Source organism: Tamandua tetradactyla, unplaced genomic scaffold (genome assembly GCF_023851605.1).
Source record: "Tamandua tetradactyla isolate mTamTet1 unplaced genomic scaffold, mTamTet1.pri scaffold_176_ctg1, whole genome shotgun sequence".
Lineage (NCBI taxonomy): Eukaryota > Metazoa > Chordata > Mammalia > Pilosa > Myrmecophagidae > Tamandua > Tamandua tetradactyla.
This window is the reverse complement of record NW_027518290.1, coordinates 51,714-71,863: the sequence shown is the minus strand read 5'-3', so window position 1 is coordinate 71,863 and position 20,150 is coordinate 51,714. Positions and strand designations below refer to the sequence as shown.

Below are 20,150 nucleotides of genomic sequence, written 5' to 3'. Positions count from 1 at the left end.
GGTCAGAAGATTAAAAGTTATTTGCAAAGTTCTTCTGAAGGACTGGGGAAAAAATGGGGAAGACCTGATATACTCACAAGCAATGGATACTGTCAATGTAACAGGCCAAGCCTTTGATCTTGGGGCTTGCCCTTATGAAATTTATTCCTGCAAAGGAGAAGATAAGATCAATTATAATTATACCCAAGAATCACCCCCAGAGAATCTCTTTGGTGGCTCATACGTGGCCTCTCTCTCTCTAAGCCAACTCGGCAGGTAAACTCACTGCTCTCCCTCTTATATGGGACCTGATTCCCAGGGATGAGCCTGGCCCTGACATCAAGGAATTGAGAAGGCCTTCTGGGCAAAAGGGGGAAAAGAAATGAAATAACACAAAGTTTCAGTGACTGAGAAATTTCAAATAACATTAAGAGGCCATCTGGAGGTTATTCTTATGCATTGCATAGATACTCTTTTTCAGTTTTTGCTGTATTGGTGTAGCCAGAGCGAAATGCCTGAAAACACTCAACTGTAATCCAGTAGCCTTGATTCTTGAAGATGACAGTATAACTGTATACTTTTATGGACACTCTCTTCATTCAGTGTTATTGACAGATGAGTAAGAAAATAATGATGAACAAATAGTAGGGGGGTGGGGGGATGGGTAGTTTGGGGTGTTACTTTTTACTTTTATTTTTGTTCTTTTTCTTTTTTTTGGAGTAATGAACATCTTCAAAAATTGATTGTGATCATAAACGTGCAACTGTATGATGACACTGTGAACCATTGATTGTACACTTTGGATGATTATATGGTATGGGAATATGTACCAGTAAAATTGCATTTTTTAAAAAAAGGTGAAATGAATTATAAAAGAGTAGAGAGATCCTAGCACAATGCATGATGGGGAGTTAACATTTGAAACATTTGAACTTCCATTTTCATACTTTAAAACTTAAGAATACATGATGTAAAATTGTGATAGCCATTCTTTCTCTACAACAGAACTGAGTAGGAATGAAAGCAATACTATAATACATTTACATATTTTCCCACTAGAGTATACATAGCTATGAAAATAAAAATGAAAGTTAAAATATCATCTTTGTCCTCCACTACCTGGGAGCCCTCAGTTCATAACTCCTGCATTATTCCATTGTGAGTCATGTGTCCTCTCATTGATCACATGGCTGCGAAAGTCAGCTCAGGGGTAGGCTCTGAGCTAGACCTAGGGATAAACCTAATAAACAAGATAGTCTTTGCACTTGAGGAACTGAAAGACCAAAGAAAAGGCAATTACAATAAGCACACCATGGACCAAGACAGAGATAGACACAGAAAGAATAAGAAGAGTGAGGCCTGGTTTTGTTAGAAGAGCTGATGTTTAAACCAAGATCTAAAAGAGAAAAAGAGATAGAGATGAAAAACAAGGAAGTGCATCTCAAGCAGAGGGAAAAAAGGTGTTCAGAGACCCTGAAGTGAGTAAACAGGCTACTATAGTATGAATGTAGCATAGAGTTTGACTACAGAACTGTTGTTGGAAAACAAGGAAGGCAGGGGCCAGACCACAAAAAGCCTAATATGCCATGTCAGGGACTTTGGACTTGACTATGCAAGCAATGAGGAATCAGTGACACTTTAAGAAACCAAAAGAAAAGAAAGATTAGTCTGGGTCTAGTTAAAGAATAGATTTGAGAAGCAAAATAGGAAGCGAAGATATCAGTTTAGAACCTACTATAGAAATCTACTCAAGAGGGGACAGTGAGCAAAATCAAGGTAACAGCTGGACAAAGAAATCAATGTGCTCAAGAGATAGAAGGTAGGATGTACACAATTTGGTGACTGATTCAAAGTGGTGAGGAAGAGTGGGGATTTAAAAATAGGTTAAAGGAAGGAATGAATGAATGAAGGACAGGAATGACTAAACGTGACAGTCAGCTTTTTGTCTCAGGCAACCAAAAATATAGTGATACCACTTACTGCTACACCAGTGGAAGGTGTTGGGTGACAATTCACAGACCACACATTTCTGTCGGTTGGCCTTTGTTTGTTTATCTTTTCAAGGACATTTGTATGAACAGCCTTGAAAGAGAGAGTATTTCCCTCTAGAGCAGACAGCACATTTTTTATGTCCAATCTCCAAAAGAGAACTTCTTCCTTTATCATATACATAATAAAGATATGCAAAGGGCACATTCTTTCTGCATAATCTCATTTTTCAATATGACACAAATCCACTGAGTGTGCAGCACCTATTTAAGCCACTCTGTGTCACCCACAGGACTTCAGGACAAGGGGAATGATAAGAACATAAAGATGATGCTGCCTGCTGCATCATAAATCATTAAGTAAATCAACTGACCCAGGCACCTTTTGTTGTCCACCAGCATCCATGAAACTGTGGCAGCTAACTTGCTAGTTTGTAAATATAGAAAACTCAGACCTGTCACAGTTTTTGACAGAGAAGAGGAGCACATTTAGGAAGGTTGACAGGGAAACTAAGTTAATTTTCAGTTTTAATACAGAAAGAAAGATTTGGAGTTTGGATTTTAGTCCAGCTAACTAGGAAACTATGTTAATTATTTAATTTCTGAATTTATTTTCCTCCTCTATAAAAATGAATATAATAATACATAACAGAAGAGCTTTGAGTAAGAACTAAATGGAATAACTTGTGTGAAATGCCTAGCAAAATTCTTAGCACCCAGATTTTTCCCTTTATATGATATTTTTAATTCCTACTTTTTCCTTAGGTCTGTGGAGAGTTCTTTTATATACATGTCTTAATATTACTAATAGATTGCGAAGTGCACACTGGCAATGCAAAATCACCTCCAGCAGCTAATGTATGAAATACTCAAAAAATGCATTAAATCAGTAAAGGGCTGTTGAAAAGGACAATTTATTTTATCTATTCACTAGTCTAGTCAACAAGTATTTACTGAGACAACCATGTTCTAAGAAGTAAGGGTTCATCATAGAACATCTCTGCTCTCAAGAAGTTTACATTTTTATAAATACAGATAAGAATTTTGTATAGTAACAAGTGCTACATAACAGGTACAAAAAGTGGGAGAACATGAGCAACTGGTGAGACTTAGGAGCAGTCTCTCTGAGAAGGGGATATTTTATCTGTGACCTAAATGATGAGAAGGAGCCAGTCTGGCAAAAATCTGAAAGAACAGCTTTCTAAGCAGAGGGGACAGCAAATGCACTGACTCCGAGGTGAGAACAAAATTGGCTGTCAGAGAAAAAAACACAACAAAAATATCAGTATGACTACCTGTGAGTACACGGGGGGAGGGCTATGCAGGCCTCAAAAGAGCATCACAAGGATTTGGATTTCATCAATTATTTTTATCAATGGAAGAATATCTACATTTCTCAAATTCAAGGAAAGTATTTAACTCCATAATTTTTATATGAATGTTGGAATTTGGGTCAGGACTTTATGTTTGCTGGTGGACTCCCTATTTTAAATGGTCTTTTCACTTGCTCTTGAAATACCTCTGAGAGTATACTGTAGTTGAGAAGGAACTAGAATTTAAAAGCAACCATAATTTCCTTTTATAAGTACTAGTATTTCTAATTTTCTGTTTATAGTAATAATAATAGTTAACACTCAATATGTTACCTATTAGTGTCTGGCTCTGTCCTCTACATACATAACCAGTCATTTAATCCTCACAATAATTCTAATAATAACAGTAGGAATAGGTACTACATTACACACAATTAACAGATAAGGAAATGGAGGCCCAAGGAGATTTGCAAACTTGATCCAAATTACATATGTACTAAGTAGCAGAGCCAGGCCCTGCATGTGGGCATTCTGGCTCTAGGGGCTGAATGTTTACACTCCTGTTTCTTAGAAACTCTAACTTTTCCCCACATATGTAATTGTATTCCTAAGTCACACTCTTTCTGACTTTATTCTAATAAATAATAAGTAAATGGAGAGGGAACCCCAAAATTAGAAATACCAGACCCCATGCCATCAATAGGACTGATTTAATTCCCAAGAATAAGCATTGTAGTAAATACAACTTAATTCTAGCAATAATTTGGCAATCTTCTCATCTAATGATGCATTAGCAACCTAAGTAAAACAGATAAATATTATGTACATCCTAGAAGATGATACTTACAAATAATTTTTTGTCTTACTAATTTTAAGACTTCATCCACACTCTTAAGAGACACTGCATAAAAGAAAATGTCACCTAGCCAATCCTGATTAACATATTATTCATTCAGGATGTATGTTTGGGAAATGACAACTGGCAGCTATATAATAAATATGACAGATTCTAAGGTAGCTGACAGAATATACAAGAGACTAAGATGTAACATGATTTTTTAAAATTCTAGCTATATAAAAATGGCTGCCTTTTATAAAAGAGAATTCTATTTCTGAAATATTCTTTTTTATCCACATACTGTACAAGAATGTTTATCCACGGGCTTTATAAGAACATTACCAAAGGATGTGATAATCATTTGCCTGGTATGATTTGAGGAGTTTCCTCTGACTACATGAGAAGTTTGGTAACTCCATTCGAACCAAGAAAAAGGGGTAGTTGATGGCATCTAGTAATTTAAATTTAATAGAAAATTATCCAAGATTCAATTAATTAATACAGTGAAAGCACAGAAGTTCTATTAAGTGCCAGAATAAAATAAAAGGTATAAGTAAGTACTAAGAAAATAATGAATATGTAAATCCTAATACAGTAAGTTAAACCATAAAGGTCCTGAGAAGAAGCGATTTGTTTTATTGAATATGAGACATTGTAATGCAGGTGAGGTGGGTAAATGGAATTGCAAATTTACTCATTTTAAAATCATAATCCAATATCCTAATAACAGACAACTCAGTTTGTAATTTTCATGTTCACTAAATTTACCTGTAATCTGGACCACCAAAAACTATTGCCCATTAACTTTTTAAATTGAATCAGCAATAAATTTCTAAATCTTTTTTAACTCCTGCCAGAAAATTTTACTATTCCTGGTAAAAAAATTCATTAGACAAAAATGCCAATGTCTTAGTCTTCCAAACCACAAACTACTGAAGCATTTCATTCTTAATAGAATAACAGAGCTTCAAATAGTTCCCTTTCCTGCTGAATTCTTCACAATCAGTGTCATATTCAAGATGCTAAATTTTCAACTGATGGCATTTCTCTATATGCTACTGTATTAGTTTGGGTTCTCTAGAGAAACAGAATCAACAGGGAACACTTGCAAATGTAAAATTTATAAAAGCATTTCACATAACCATGGGAATGCAGAGTCCAAAATCTGCAGGGCAGGTTGTGAAGCCAATGATTCCGATGGAGGGTCTGGACGAACTCCACAGGAGAGGCTCGCCAGCCAAAGCAGGAAGGAAAAGAGCCTGTCTCTTCTGAATCCTCCTTAAAAGGCTTCCAGTGATTAGACTGAGCATCACTCATTGCAGAATACACTTCTCTTGGCTGATTACAAATGGAATCAGCTTTGGATGCAGCTGATGTGATCATGATTTAATTCTATGAAATATCCTCATTACAACAGACAAGCCAGTACTTGCCCAACCAGACAAACAGGTACCACCACTTGGCCAAGCTGACACATGAACCTGACCATGACAGCTACCTATAGAGCAAACTAGAAATGATGATAAGGATATCAATAATCATAATAGTAGCTAACATTTATTGAGGGACTTACTATGTACCAAGCATTGTCATAGTGCTTTACATGGATTGTAAAGCAATCCGTGCTTTAATCCTCACACAACAACCCTATGAGATAAATCATAATTTCCAGGCAAGAAACAAAGGCACAGAGTGGTTAACTAACTTACCGAAGACCACACCACTAGTAAATGATGGAGACTGCAAAAAGAGAATTGCAGCCCAGGCAGATTGTTTCCAGAGGCCACAGCTTCACCACAAGTTTACCTATTAATAAAGCTTCTTCCCTTTCTGATAACCTACAAAAGATGCTATTCAGTATTTAACCTCAAATAAAATTAACATGGACTCCCTCTTCTATATAAGTCATTGGGCCATGCCAGGAGGGCTATAATGAAATGCAGACATGGATACTGTGCCAAGAGGCTCAGAATATGAGAAGAGACAAAGTAATTATCGAAAAACTTAAAATAAAATTTCAGGACAATAAAAATCCCTTTCAAAAACCACTACATATTAATTGCCAAGATAATTGTCTATATAATAAATGCCGTAAAAATTTAGAGGCAAGAGAGAGAACTACTGGATGTGGCCTCCCGTTCTGACACTTCCACTTATCAACTGATTTGGCCAACTCACTTAGCCTCTGTGTGCACTGTTTTTCTAATTTGTAAAATTAGGATGATGACATTAATAACATTTTATTCCAATTGTGAGTTACAACCCATTAGTGAGTCATGAAATTAATAAAATAGGTTGAAAACAGCAACTTTATTTTTCATAAAAAGATGAAAGGGAAAATATCAGAGGTCACCCTAAGAAGTTTCTTGAAATGCTCGGCTTTTTAAAAAGTATTCATGTGTATATAGGTGTGTGCACAGAATCTGATACAAAATGTTATTTATTATTATGGAAGTTGTCATAAAGTTTGAAAGCCACTGTTTACTACAACTTGATAGGAGTTGTGGGAAATAATATGATTTAGATGTCCTTTCTATCCAAAGGTGACCAAACAGCATTCTCTACATTATAAACTCAAGAGCATCATCCACATCTGAGTAGTATTTGCATACTCAGTACTAGCAACAAAGAGCCAGTCTCCAATAAATGATAGAGAGGTGGGTGGATAAATGGAAAGACCCAGAGAAATTTTTGGAAATTAGAATTCACCTAGATTTTTAGGAATTTATAGGATTTGAATAATTTAAAGAAAAGAATAGCAAGCATTCTTAGAATTTACTCTTTCATTTCCTGGCTATATACATATACAAAAGAATAAAGAACATTTCGGACAATACATAAAAATAGACAAAGGTTCCATGCACTAGGGTAACTTTCAGTAACCTACAACCTCCACATGAGTCCCTGGACCAGAGAAATACAGAGGGCCCAGCCCTTCCAGAACATCAACTCGTTCCATCCCCCTATCCCATGTTATCGACAGTCTCTTCCAACATGAAAGAGTCAAATAGGGCATAGCCCAGATAGCCCTAAAGAGTGTGAGAAAGACCAAAGATGATGATGGAATTATACAGAGAAGGTAGGGTTTAACAAAGGAGTATGACTGCAGAATCATTGAACTGATGTCCCTTTTGGTCTCCAGTATCTTAAGCAGCTAGAAGTAAAAACCTCAAATTGTGGAACTGTAACCCACACCAAAATCTGGAAGCTGTTCTACAAACGTGCCGTGAAACTTACTGCTCTTTTCTATGTCACATTTCTCAACAACAACAATGAAAAAGCAATGACAAGCCCTGGAAAAGATGGGAGAACTGGAACCACGTGCAGCCGCTGCGGGGACCTGTGCAGCAACTCAGGAAAGCAGTAAACAACTCGCCTGTGCCAGCACCCCACTCCCAGTGTGCGTGCTCCAAGAGCTGGAAAGCCGCCGAGAACACCTGCACGTGGTGAGCACTGCAACTCCCTCCACAAGGGCCGCACAGTGGGGGCCACGTGGGCGCCCACCACGGAAGACCCGCACACAAACGGGACCAGCCATAGGATGGGGCACTGTCGCGCCACCAAAGGAGCAAAGGCCTGACGCGCGGGAGAGAAGCGGACACGGAACGAGGGACGCCGTCAGCTCCAGGTACTGAAGCGCCCAGAGTAGGGGCATCCTAGAGACAGGGGCAGACTGTGGTCGCCAGGCCTGGGGGTGACACGGGGTGACTGCGGGGTGGCAAAGTGTTCTGAAGTAGATTAATGCAATGGTAGCACCGGTTTGTAAAGACGCTAAACAACATCGCGGTATAGGCTTTAAACGGGCGCTTTTACGGTATATAAACGGCATCTCAGTTAAAGATAGGTATAAAAGAAATTTAAGATATAAATTTGCACAGCATTAAGGTAAAACGGGTTAAAAAAAAAGGGTGAAGCAAACGGAAGGGGGGTAAGTTTGGGGTCCGGGCTCCAGACTCCAGGGTCCTATTCCCGGGACCGTATTCAAGGACAGGTTTTCGGTATCCGAGGGGGTCACGGGTTCTGGGTGGGGCCAGGGGCCCAGAGTTCAGGCTGGGCAGCGGCACTCGGGGACAGAATTCGGGGTTCAGAGCTCGGGGGCCCTGCGGCCCGCGCCCCCCACCACCCGCCCGCCATCCGACGGCGGCGGGCACTCACGTGGTCCAAGGCGAGTCCATGTTGGCGGTGACCAGCAGGACCGCGGCGCCCCGACGGCCGCTCGACCGGCCACGGCTCTTCGGCGCTGCCCGGCGGGTCTCGGAGGCAGCCGCGGGGCATCAACTGTGACTGGGGGCGGCCCCGCAGCCATCGCGGTGGGTGGAGGGCCGGGGCTGGCGCAGCCGGTGAGGAGCCTTTGGATTCCTGCGGGGTAACTTCTGGCAGTCGTGGCCGCCGCCTCCTGCTGAGTGCAAGTCCCCACCTAGGAAGGCGGGGGTCGTCCTGGTTGCTCCCGTGTCTGTCCGTCCGAACCCCTCGCGGGCCCTGTCCTGTCCCGCCCCACGCGGCGAGGAGACTCCCTTAAAGGGGCCGCGTCGACTGGCGCCGGAGGCCGGCGAGCTGCTCTGCAGCACGGATTCCTGCGTGAGACTCCGGGGAGCAGAGGACCAGGCCGTGAGGTCAGTTTGTCGCAGGGCGCAGAACCTCTTGGTCTCCGCGCCGGGTGGCGGTGGGGAACGGCCCGCGGGGGGTTCGATTTGACTGACACGCGCGCGCCCAGGGCGACCCCCACCTTCCGAGGGGCGGGGCTGGACTTACACTCAGCCCGAGGCGGCGACGCTGACGGTTAGAAGTTGCCCTAACCGTTTCCCTGCCCGAGCCTAACGGCTCCGCGCGGACCACCCGGTGGGACTGCGCCTCACGCTGAGGGCCTGCCGAGGCGAGAGACCTGCGCAAGGCAGCGAACAAAACTGCAGCCAGTGAGCCTTAAATGGGGGCAGAACCTGTTGGTCTCCGCGCCGGGAATCTTCTCGCAGTGGAAGCCGCAGCTGCCTCCTGCTGAGTGCAAGTCCCGCCCCGCCCCTCGGCGCTCCCGTGTCAGTCAAATCTGAGGCGCATCTGCCCAAATCCAAGATGGTAAGAGCTGTCTTCCCAGTGTGGCATTGCTCAAGTCGCTGGTCATCGCAGGGTTTGGGTCTCAGGAAGGAGCAGGGTACTGGGCACATCCCCCACATGCACTTTGAGGTCACTTGACCCCATCCCCTGTGCTCTGTGGTCTCCGTTATTTCCTTGCACGCCCTCCCGTCATAGACCAGGGACTGGAAGGCTGCAGATTCTTGACTGGTAAGTTAAAAACTCAGTGCCATCGAGATGAGCAACTGGTCTAAGTGTATGACAGGAAGAATTGAGAGTCTTCACCCTTAGGTAGCAGGAGCTGGGAGAGACACAGGTGGGAATGAGGTGCTCTGGAGAGCACAAGAGCACAGACACCCAGCAGTGCCCCGGGCACTCCTGGGGGGTCTCTGACCTGATGGCCAAGTTGTCTTTCTTGTCACCACCAAGGGAAGAGCAGAAATAAGGGGCAGTCACCTCTGAACTTCAGTTGTTCAGAGTGGCATGTTCTCAGGCCTCTATCCAACCAGGCCGTGTGCTGTCTACCGCTCTGTAGACCAGGGCACACTTCAGATGGGCCAAAGACACAGGATGGGACCTCGCCATCTTACAGAACGGTGGACTTCTGACAAAAACCTTCTAGATTTTCTAGTAGGCCCTCTAGATCTCTTACTAAGCATATCCCCTATTACTGTGAACTTTTTAATCTGTAAGAAGACAAGAAGCAACTCTCTTGCCCAGCTCATAGGGTTATTAGGAAGTTCCCATGTGCTATGGAGTGTCTGGAAATAGTCTATGTGGGTTCATTTTCTGAGCTCATCTCTTTCTCTGGGATTTAGGAATTGATATGGACAGGAAGGTAGAGACTGGAAGGATAAGCTCCTCATCTCTTTCTCCTTGCCTTCCAGCTTCAGCATTCTCTTCCTCTCCCTCTCTCCTTCCATCTCTCTAGAATATGGTAGATGTATATTTAATTTTGCAGTAAAATGCCAGTCAGCTTTTCCAGAGTGGTTGTGCCACGTGTGCATGTGCCACGTGTGCATTCCCACAAACACCATAGGAGAGCTCCAGCTGCTCTAATCTTCTCCAGCACTCACTATCGACTTTCTCTTTTCTTTTCTTTTTGCCATTCTAGTAAGCGTATATAGTCCTCATAGTTTTAATTTGAACTTCCTTAATGACTAATGATGTTGATCACCCTTTCAGGTAGTTATTTGGCATCTATTCATTTTCTTTACTGAAGTATCTATTTGCATCTTTTGCCCATTTTTTATTGTTTTTTTAATTATTATTGAGTCTGGACAGTTCTTTTTATATTCCAGATTTAAGTGCTTTATCAGATATATTTATAATAAATACTGTCTCCTTTCCTTTCATTTTTTATGCTACTTTTCAAAGAGCATTTTTTAAAAATTTTTATGAATTCCAACTTTACAATTTTTTATTTTAAGCTTTTGATGCTGTACTAAGAAATATTTGCTAACTGAACATCACAAATATTTGTCCTATGGTTTCATCTACCAGTTTTAAAGTTTTAGGTTTTATATTTAAATCATAATCCGTTTTTTGAGTAATTTTTATATAGTGCGAAATATGGTTCAAAGTTCATCCTTTGTCCTAGGGTATCCAATTGCCCCAGCACTGTGGTTGGAGAGGTATCCTTTCTCCATTGAACCGCCTTTGCACCTTTGCTGAAATCAGCTGACTATATGGGTGACCATTATCTGACTCGATTGCATTCCATTGACCCATGTGTCTACTCTTTCTCCAATACCACATTGTCTTGGTTAGCATAATTTTATAGTAAAAGTTGAAATCAGATCATCTGTGTCCTCTAAATTTGTTTTTGATTTTCAAAGTCACTTTGGCTATTCTAGTTCCTTTGTCTTTGCATATTAATTTTAGGATCAGCTTGCCAATTTCTACCAAAAATAACATGCTGGAATTTTTATTGATATTTCATTGATTGCATAAATTTGAGGGGAGATTGTCATTCAAACAATATTGAATCTTCAACTCATGAACACAGTATGTCCATTTATTTGGATCTCCCTTGATTTCTTTCATCAATGTTTTGCAGTTTTTAGCCTAAGTTAATGGAATAACTTTTCTATCACTTGCAATGAAGATTTTTAATAACTGCAGTGTGTTTTCATTATTTTAAACAGATGTCTAGCTACTCATATATGGCCATACTTTCTGATTCATTCTCGGTGAGGGTTTTATAGTGCAAGTGCCCAGAAAGGCCAGATGGCGAGAGGGTCAAGAAAATTTGTAAAAGGTTAATGCAAGAGATTAGTCATAGGGTCCAGTTTGAGCAATGAAGGTAAGGAGGAATTTGTCTCAATGTGGCTAAGGAACAAGTGTAAAGAGTGGAAGGTTTTGGACAATCAGGATTGGTCATTGTACAGTCAGAGTGGGATGCTAGAATTTCAGAAGCAGAGAAGACTGGTGCCAGGGGAGGCTTCGTGAAGTTCCAAGAGTGTGCACAGTGGCTGTGGTGTCAGTGGGTTCTACGTATGCCCAGTTAAAATGACAAGGAGAGCAACAAGAATTGGTTGTGGGAGTTGCCACTTTTCAACGTCAGATCATAGTTGCAAGGATGAGTGTGAGTTGGTAAAGTGAGAGCAGGCATCCGTCAAAGGGCCCAGGCTCGGTGAAGGGAGCAGGGGGCTAAAGCACAGTAGAGTCTAAAGGTAGGAGAAGATAATGGGGCCCTCAGAATCCTGCCCACTGCCTCAAGGAACCAGGATCCTTGGGCTATTTAAAAGACTGTCACTTTCCATGTCCATATATGGCCCCTCCACCTAAATCCCTATAGTGGGTCCTCAGCTTCTCCTGAGAACCTTGGTCCCCAAGTGCTGAGCCTGCTGTCCAAAGACATAAAACACATCTTTGTGTCCACCCAGCACTAGTGGGCTTTCCTTCCCTGTTCATGTTATCTTCTTTCCCTGCCTGTACCTTGTCCTGTGCTAGGTCGAAGATAGGTAATGTTTTAATCCTCATATTGTCAAATAGAAGCCACAGGGACAAAGAGGTTAGTTCAGTCCCTCTTCATTACAGCTCTTCCCTTGAGAACCACAGCATGCAGAAATAAGGAGTAGCTTGGAATTCTCATTCTGAAAGACCAGCAATCTGTTCGATGATAATCTAATCACTCCGTTTCTCATGCAGATCAATCCCTGACTGGCCTTTGCAACCAGCCCTCACAATTTCTGGTCTTAACTGGACTGTCTCAAGAGACGCAGCCCAGGGATGGCCACTTGGTCTCCTGTGACTCAGGAGAGGGGCTGCAATGGAAGAATGGCTGTGGCCTGAAGAGCCGATGGATTGGAGTCGCCATTCAAATACAATGCTGAAAGGCCTCTGCTCTGAAGGAGCTCAGTTCGTGTTAACTTCTTATGTTTGTTTGAACCGACTTCTCACGAGCCCTGCCCTCCAGGAGCTGGTGGTGTCTCTAGAGCAAGGCGGGCTGTGATGGACTTCCTTTTGCTCTGAGTAATGGGCACATTGAAGTCTGCCTTGAATAGACTCTTGGCCAGACTTTCACCTGTTCAGCTGCTTCAGGACCTGCAGGCACTGTCATTACATTCTGCTTCATTTCCTATACAATTTATAGGAACATGGTCCAGCAACAGGAAAGAACAGAGGTGAGCATTCATGAGCATGAGACTGGGTGTTTTAGGACAGCCATGGGATTACAGTCAGCTGAAAGGTCTGCCTCAAGTACTTACAAGATGTATGAAACGAGACTGTGATCTTCTTAGGGATTGTTGTTTACTGGAGCCAGGGTTCTTTGGGATATTTTTATTACAAAAATGAGGGCATCAATCCTAGCAGCAAAGGTTACCGAGCGATCAGCCTGTGGAATACATGGGCATTGTGTGTTTGCCCTGCAGACTCCAACACGGAGGTGTGATGTCACCCCCTTGCGGAGTTGTACCTGGCCCACGTCATGGACTGGTGCAATTCCAGTGATGCTCCAGGGAAGCCTTCTTCCACATGGTCACTCGAGACCCAGCTTGTTTTACGTCTTGTGGTTCTGTGCCTCCTTAGTCACGGCAAAAGAGGAGAAGACGTGGACCCACCAGCTCCTGAGTGTCATGCGCATTTACATTCACATCCCACTGTCATCAGAACCAGTCGCACGGCCTGAGTGTGACAGCTCTGGGAAGTGGAGTCTTCTCGTGTGCTCAGGATGGAAAAGGAAACCAGAGCCCTGGTTGCTTCCTAATGGTTGTTACTATCGGGGTTATCGTAGAGGTATGTTATTATAGTCGATAGATGCGACAGGACACAGGAGGCATTTGGCAAATTCCACCTGTTGGCATTGTTCTTTATTATTCCATGTCATTGTAAGTAGAGTAAACACTAAAATCTTAAAAGTAAAAAGGGAAGTGGACATTTGGAAAGGCAGTTTAAAACTTTCTTTCATTTACTGAACTTGACACTGTTTCATTTTGTAACAAGTTTTTATCATAATACAGTTTTTGATTTGCAGGAAAATTGCGAGGACAGTATGGAAGATTCCCACATGTTCCCACCCAGTTATCATCTTAGCATGACAAATTTCTGACAATTTATGAACCAATATGACACATTATTATTAACCAAAGCCCATACTTCATTCCCGGGTTTTTCCTGAATGTCCTTTTTCTTTTCCAGGACACCTCAACACGTGTAGGCAGTCTTTTAGGCTGCCCCTGGCTATGGCAATTTCTGCCACTCCCTTGTTTTTGGTGACCCTGACAGTTTCAAGGAGAGCTGGCCAGGTGTTTGTGGACAGCATCCATCTAGGTTTGGCTAACACTTTCCTCATGATCAGCCTGGGCTGTGGGTCCTGGGCACAGCGGCAGAGGCCATTTCCACCACCACCACCAGCCCAGCCCAGCCCAGCGCCACCTTCACCCACCCTCCTGGCCTGTGCACGGTCCGGGGGCTCCCGCCAAGCTTCAGTCCCGCCTGCCCATTCTCTACTCTGGAAGGAAGTTGCACGTGCAGCCCTTGCTGAAGGGGTGACAGTTAAGCTCCTCTTCCTCGAAGGTGAAATAGCTACATAAAGGATTGGCATTCTTCTGCACGAGAGAGTTGTTTATTCCCTCCTGTGTATCTGTTCAATCACTTATGTCAGTGTGGACTCATGGGCACTTATTTTATACACTGGATTAAAGTCCAGTACTGCTTTGTTTTCCAGGTTTGGACATTGCACACTCCACCCATGTTTCCTGGGCCCCTTTGACATACCCCATCAACGCAGTTGTTTTTCTCAGCACTTTACTTCTTTCTGGAATACAAGATGCTCAATTACTTTATTTCCTGCCTCAGTTATAAAATCAGCCTTTTCCCAAGGAGTCCAGGTTTCCGTTATGGAAGAATCATATTATAAATCAGTGTTTGATGCTAGATGTGGTCCCTGCTCTTGGGTTTAGCTGTTCCTTCACCTTCTCAGCCGTCAGAGCAGAGAAACATGTATGTTTCTCATGACCTGGGTATAAACGCACACATCCCTGCCACTCCATGTGTGCATTAGGCTATACATGAGTTCATTCTGATGTTTCCAGCTGTAATTGATTTATCTTCTGCCGACTAGATGAGTCTAACCTCTCACCCTGCTTGTCCGCTCCTCCTCCCAGGTGAGAAACTGCCCCCGTCTGCACCCTTGGGCCCACTTCAGGGAACACACTGAGTGGTGCAGACCTGCTAACACATACCCCATGGGAGACACCTTTAACAGCCAGAGTTCTTCTTGTCTTTAATCTTACATCATCCACTCACTTACAGAGTTTCTTGGGTCAGTATCTTTTCCATCAACCCTCTTCAGTGAGATTATTTCAATATTTGTAATATAGTTAGATTGTTTTGCCACAGTCTGCACTCCATCCTGGGATCTCCTGACCTCCTGAATGGTTTTTAAGGTTTGCATCCATTGAGGTTTTTCCTCCATGCTGTAAAGTTCTATGGGTGTTAACAAATACATACCGTCGTGTAACCACCATTAAATATCACACAGGGCCAGTTTCACTGCCCTGAAAATCTTTGGGCTTCTCTTATCCAGCCCTCCCTTCCCACCTCCTCCCTGTCAACCACTGATCTCTTCGCAGTTTTCATGATTTCGCCCTCTCCAGAATGTTATATAAATGGAAACTTACAATGGACAGTCTTTTCAGAATGACTTCTTCCAGTCAGAGAAATGCATTTAAGCTTCACCCATGTCCTTGAGTGGCTTGAGAGCTCTTTCCTTTTTACCACTGAACCCTGTTCCATAGTGTGGATGAGTAACAAGTGGGTATATGCATATATTTATTAAAGGAAATCTTGGTTGCATACAGATTTGGTCATTATGAATAAAGCTGCTAAAATATTCTCATGCTATTTTGTGTGAACATAAGTCCACACAAGCATAAGTTTTCAAATCAGATGAGTTAATACCTAGGAGCACAATTGCTGGATCATTCGCTAAGACTATGTTTAGCCTTAAAAGAAACTTTCAAACTGTCCCCCAAAGTATCTGTTCCATTTTGCATTTGTACCAGCACTGCGTGAGAGCTTCTGTTACTGCACATCTTCACCTCGCTTCGTGGAGACCTGAAACCTAACCTCTGGAGAGGATGGAAGCATCTGTTCTTCCTCTTCTCTTCCTGTCTTTACAGTAGCAAATGGCGATGCCTCCTCAAGGGTGCTCTGCATCTTTGTCAGTTCTCCTGGGATTGTGTATCCGAAAGCCTTCTCACAGTTAGGGCCGGAAAAGGGTTGACCAGGAGAGTTGGGGTTAAGCCTGGACCTGAGGCAGGAGAGGCACTGGGAGAAGGGGCCATCAGGAAGAGGAGCCCTGGCAGGACAGGAAGCATGGCTGGGTGACTTCCCCACCTGGACAGGTTGAGATGGACGAGGTCAGAGGAGGCCCATGAGGAAATGATCCAGGGTGCAGATGACGTCAGCGGAACAGGGGAGGCAAGCAAACAGCAGAGTAAAGAACATTCTGCTGCAGGCGGTGGAGCTGAGGAGGGGCTGAGGCAGCAGGAAGAGGCCAGATTATGTAGAATGAAGCCCCACACTGCATTAGGAGAGGGAACAAATGCAGAGGTTCCAGGAGGTCAGAAGGAGGAATCCCTCCAACAGAGGCATGAGAAGTGAAAGTGCAGCCTTCAGGGGATGCGGACAGGGAGGGGCCTCTCCTGTTCTCTAGAAGGGGTGTAACTGAGCAAAGCAGTGTCAGGATCCCTTGTCAACCAGAGCCATGAAACAATGAGTGGATGCAGAGCTCTCAGATGCCCCAACACATGGTGACTGGTGGCATCTGATTTGTCGTCGTGTCCCAAGAGACTAGCTGAAGGCTGGCACATTTTTATTGTTTTTTTTTTTAACTTTTTTTTTATTGTGAAATATAACATATATACAAAAAAAAGCAATAAATTTCCAAGTACATTTTAACAAGTAGTTATAGAACAGATTTTAAAGTTTGGTATGGATTACAGTTCCACAATTTTTAATTTTTTCTAGCTGCTCCAAGACACTGGAGACTAACAGAAATATCAGTATAATGATTCAGCAGTCATATCATTTGTTAAATCCTACCTTCTCTGTTATACTCCTCCTTCTCATTAAATAACATACATACAGAAAAGTAATAAATATCAAAACACAGCACAAAAATTTATTGTACAGATTTCAGAGTTTGGTATGGGTTACAAATCCACAATTTTAGGTTTTCACTTCTAGCTGCTCTAAGACATTGGAGGCTAAAAGAATACCAATATAATGACGCATCAACCATACCTATTTGTTAAACCCTACCTCCTCTGTATAACTCCATCATCACCTTTGCTCTTTCTCCTACTCTTTCTCTTGCTGTTTATTGGTATTTGGGCTATGCCCACTCTTTTTCATGAAGGGGCTGTTGATAATATGGGGTAGGGAGATGGAACCAGCTGATGTTCTGGAGAGGCTGGACCCTCTGCATTTCAGGGCTAATCTGGTCCAGGGACTCACCTGGAGGTTGTAGGTTTTTGGAAAGTTACCCTAATGCATGGAACATTTGTTGAGGTGTTGGCACATTTTGAATATCAGTAAATATTGATGAATTAATGAATTACTGAATGAATGAGCTAGTACTTAATGAATAAATGAATGGAGTGCTCTTCATTCAGCTTTAATCCAGCAATGTCTCTAGGCCTGAGGGGCCATTAGGCCATCAGCTTCTCTGGGCGTGGGATCCCTGGATTGCTAGAACTAAATTTTGGATTCCCCTTTCCTGGGTCTGTGTTTCCTCCACGCCCCGGAGTCCCACTGTCCCTTCTCCCCAGACCTCTGGCCGTGGCTTTGGAAACTCCCGCCCCTGTGCTCTGTGGGTGAGGCGGGAAGACACGTGGACAGAATGTTGAGACTGCAGTTCAGATTCTGATTGGAGGGGGGTGGCAGAACCCACATGTGCTGGGCCCCTTCCCTACCCACTCTGCACTTTCAGAGAAGACGCTTCTCTCTCACGACTCCGCTTCGATCTACCCTTCGCAGCCCAAGGACTGTCCAGCACAGCAATTACCGCTTGGCTTTGTCTGCCCCACGAAGCACCTTCAAGTTGCTTTAAGCTGAGGATGGTGCATTTTCTTCATTTCATCCCCAAAGGCATGCCCAAGGTCACCCACAAGCTAGATGGTCAGTAAAGTATTCGAAATAAATGAACACATGCTACTTCGCTCCTTACCAATGTGGCTGTGTCATTCATCCAAGGACAGGCCATGCTTGAGAGTTTTGCTTTAGCCTTCATATTAAGCTGGACTGGCAGTGACAGAGCAGAAGGCTGAGGCTGTAGGGAGGAGACCAGAGATGTTTAAACTGAGTGTGCAGGAGGATTCTGCAGAAGCTGTGCAGACTGGCTGGGCATGAAGGAAAAAGAAAACTCAGCTTTCCGAGTAAATAAACCCTAACTCTTAGCCAACAGACCCTTTTTAACTTTGTGCTTTCCTCCTGCATCTGCTGACTGCCATCTCTACTTGATGGCCATTTGGAGATAATTTGAAGTTCACTCCATAATTTTTTTCTTACTAAACTTCCCTTAAGCAGAAAAATGATAATGCAGTTAGGAGGCTTTCAAGAGTCCCTAGGGAAATTAATATGTTTACAGGATCTTGTATCCAGATGGTTAAACCAACAAAGAGAAACAGGCAGCCCATCTTTCTCAGCAACTGTGGGAGGGGGTCACTGGGCAGGCAGCGTTGGCAGGACCTAAGTGAGCCCCGGGAGGATGGTAGTTCTGCAGTGACGCCCCCAGCCACAGCACAGTGTCCCGGGGATGCTTTCTCTGTCCTCACTGCCCCTGCGCTGGGAAACGGGCAGCAGGGTGGGTCTGGTGTGTGCAGCACACACTGCCACTTCCCGCAGTTCCTCCTTGCTGCTTCCACTGGGTCCTTCCTTACTGGCAATGTCCAGAGTGGTTTCCTTATCCCCACCCCGGCCCCCCCCGCCCCGCTTTCCAGGGGAAGCGAGCTGTGGTGTGCGCAAGGAGAGTGGGCAGTTGGCCTTTCCATCCAGTTGTGTCCAGAGCACAAAACAGCCGCCCCGCAGCACCGAAGGCTCACACGCTCTCTGCATTGCAGGCTGCGTCTGGGTTAGTTTCCAGATTAGTAGGGGGGAATTTAATCAGACCTTATAAGAGTCAGTGACAGCCTGCTTCCCTTTTAACCTCATGAAAGATACCATTTAACAATTTTCTTCCTTCCTCCAATTTGGGCTGGGGTCACAAATCCAATTACAGTTTGCTTCCGCGGAGCCTGACAGACTCCCCGCCACAGCTTCCCCAGGAACGCAACCCGCGGATCCAGCCTTGGCCGTCGGAGCTCTCGTGTTAGGTCCCCGTGCTGTTCGGACAGCGATGGCCTCGCGAGTCACATCTGTGCTGAGCTCAGGTGCACACTTATTATGTGGGTCCCGTAGTTAATACATACATTTGTAACATACTTTATTTGCAAATTCTCTATGCTAATCACATTAGCTCTCAAAAAAGCCAGTTCAAGCCATTCTTACCAGGCTTTCATGGAGAAGGTAAAATAATAGTAATAATGATGATGGTGATGTGGCCACAATAATAGTATTTAACCCAAACCATTCCAGCCAGCTTTCCTGTGGGATTTAAGTAACGGCACCCATTACAGAAGAACCACCAAACACAATGGCCTGTTTTTCACACCCCTTATGCCTCCAGGACTTCACATATAGTGTCACTATTTGTACAACAACCCTGCAAGATTATCTCCATTTTGTGGTCAGAAATTGGGCTAAAGCGTCAGCAGTGGGTTTCCAGTCCACTCAGTAAGCGATGGAGCTGGCAGCTCATGACGACACTTTTCAGCGAAAGTCTAAGCAGAACTGACCACATGGAACTGAGTATTCTGGTTCAATTAGACTCTTAGGAGAAACACAAAAAGGGGTAGACTCAATTTTCACTTATTCATGCAAATCAGAACAAATTCGGTCTTTTTTAGAGAAAGATGCAACAGGTAAATAGTTTTTGATTTTTACTTTCAATTGTCAGTGTAAGGCTGTGGCAGGCAGGCGAGCAAGGCGTCAACACCCAGTAGAGATCAGGGCTACATGGGAAAACAGAGCGGGATTGCCAGCAAATGAGGGCCATACCTGAGGTCACTTTCATGAAGAGTCCGAGCTTGCCCGGCTGGTGTCTGGCCTTTGCCCTGAGCTCCAGGCAGTGACCCTGAGCCCTGAGACACCAAGCCTGGGGGGCCTGGCCATGGGACCCCACCCACGGTGTGAGTTCATCATGCAGATCAGTGCAACCTCAGGGGGCCGAGACACTAAGGCCAGTGCTGTGGGCACCTGAGCAGATGGGGCCCAGGAAGGACAGGATGCCAGGGCTGCCGTGAGCCTCTTGTGGGCAGCACGTCACAGGCAGTCACACGCTGTCAGCAGGATGGTCCCCACTGCCCAGGCCCCCAAGGGGACGGCAACGGGCCCTTCATGCCTGTCCTGGAACGC

At 44.0% G+C, this 20,150-nt stretch overlaps 1 long non-coding RNA gene across 2 annotated transcripts; it reads left to right on the top strand.

Annotated features, from left to right (window-relative positions):
• Window positions 1–8,760: 8,760 nt before the first annotated feature.
• On the top strand, window positions 8,761–15,668 carry LOC143673185 (uncharacterized). Of its 2 annotated transcripts, XR_013170237.1 has the most exons (3): window positions 8,891–9,188; window positions 12,339–13,427; window positions 13,830–15,668. It is a non-coding gene; the product is annotated as an uncharacterized LOC143673185 (long non-coding RNA). The 2 variants fall into 2 exon arrangements; XR_013170236.1 differs by lacking the exon at window positions 13,830–15,668 and having other exon boundaries at window positions 8,761–9,188; window positions 12,339–13,576.
• Window positions 15,669–20,150: the final 4,482 nt, after the last annotated feature.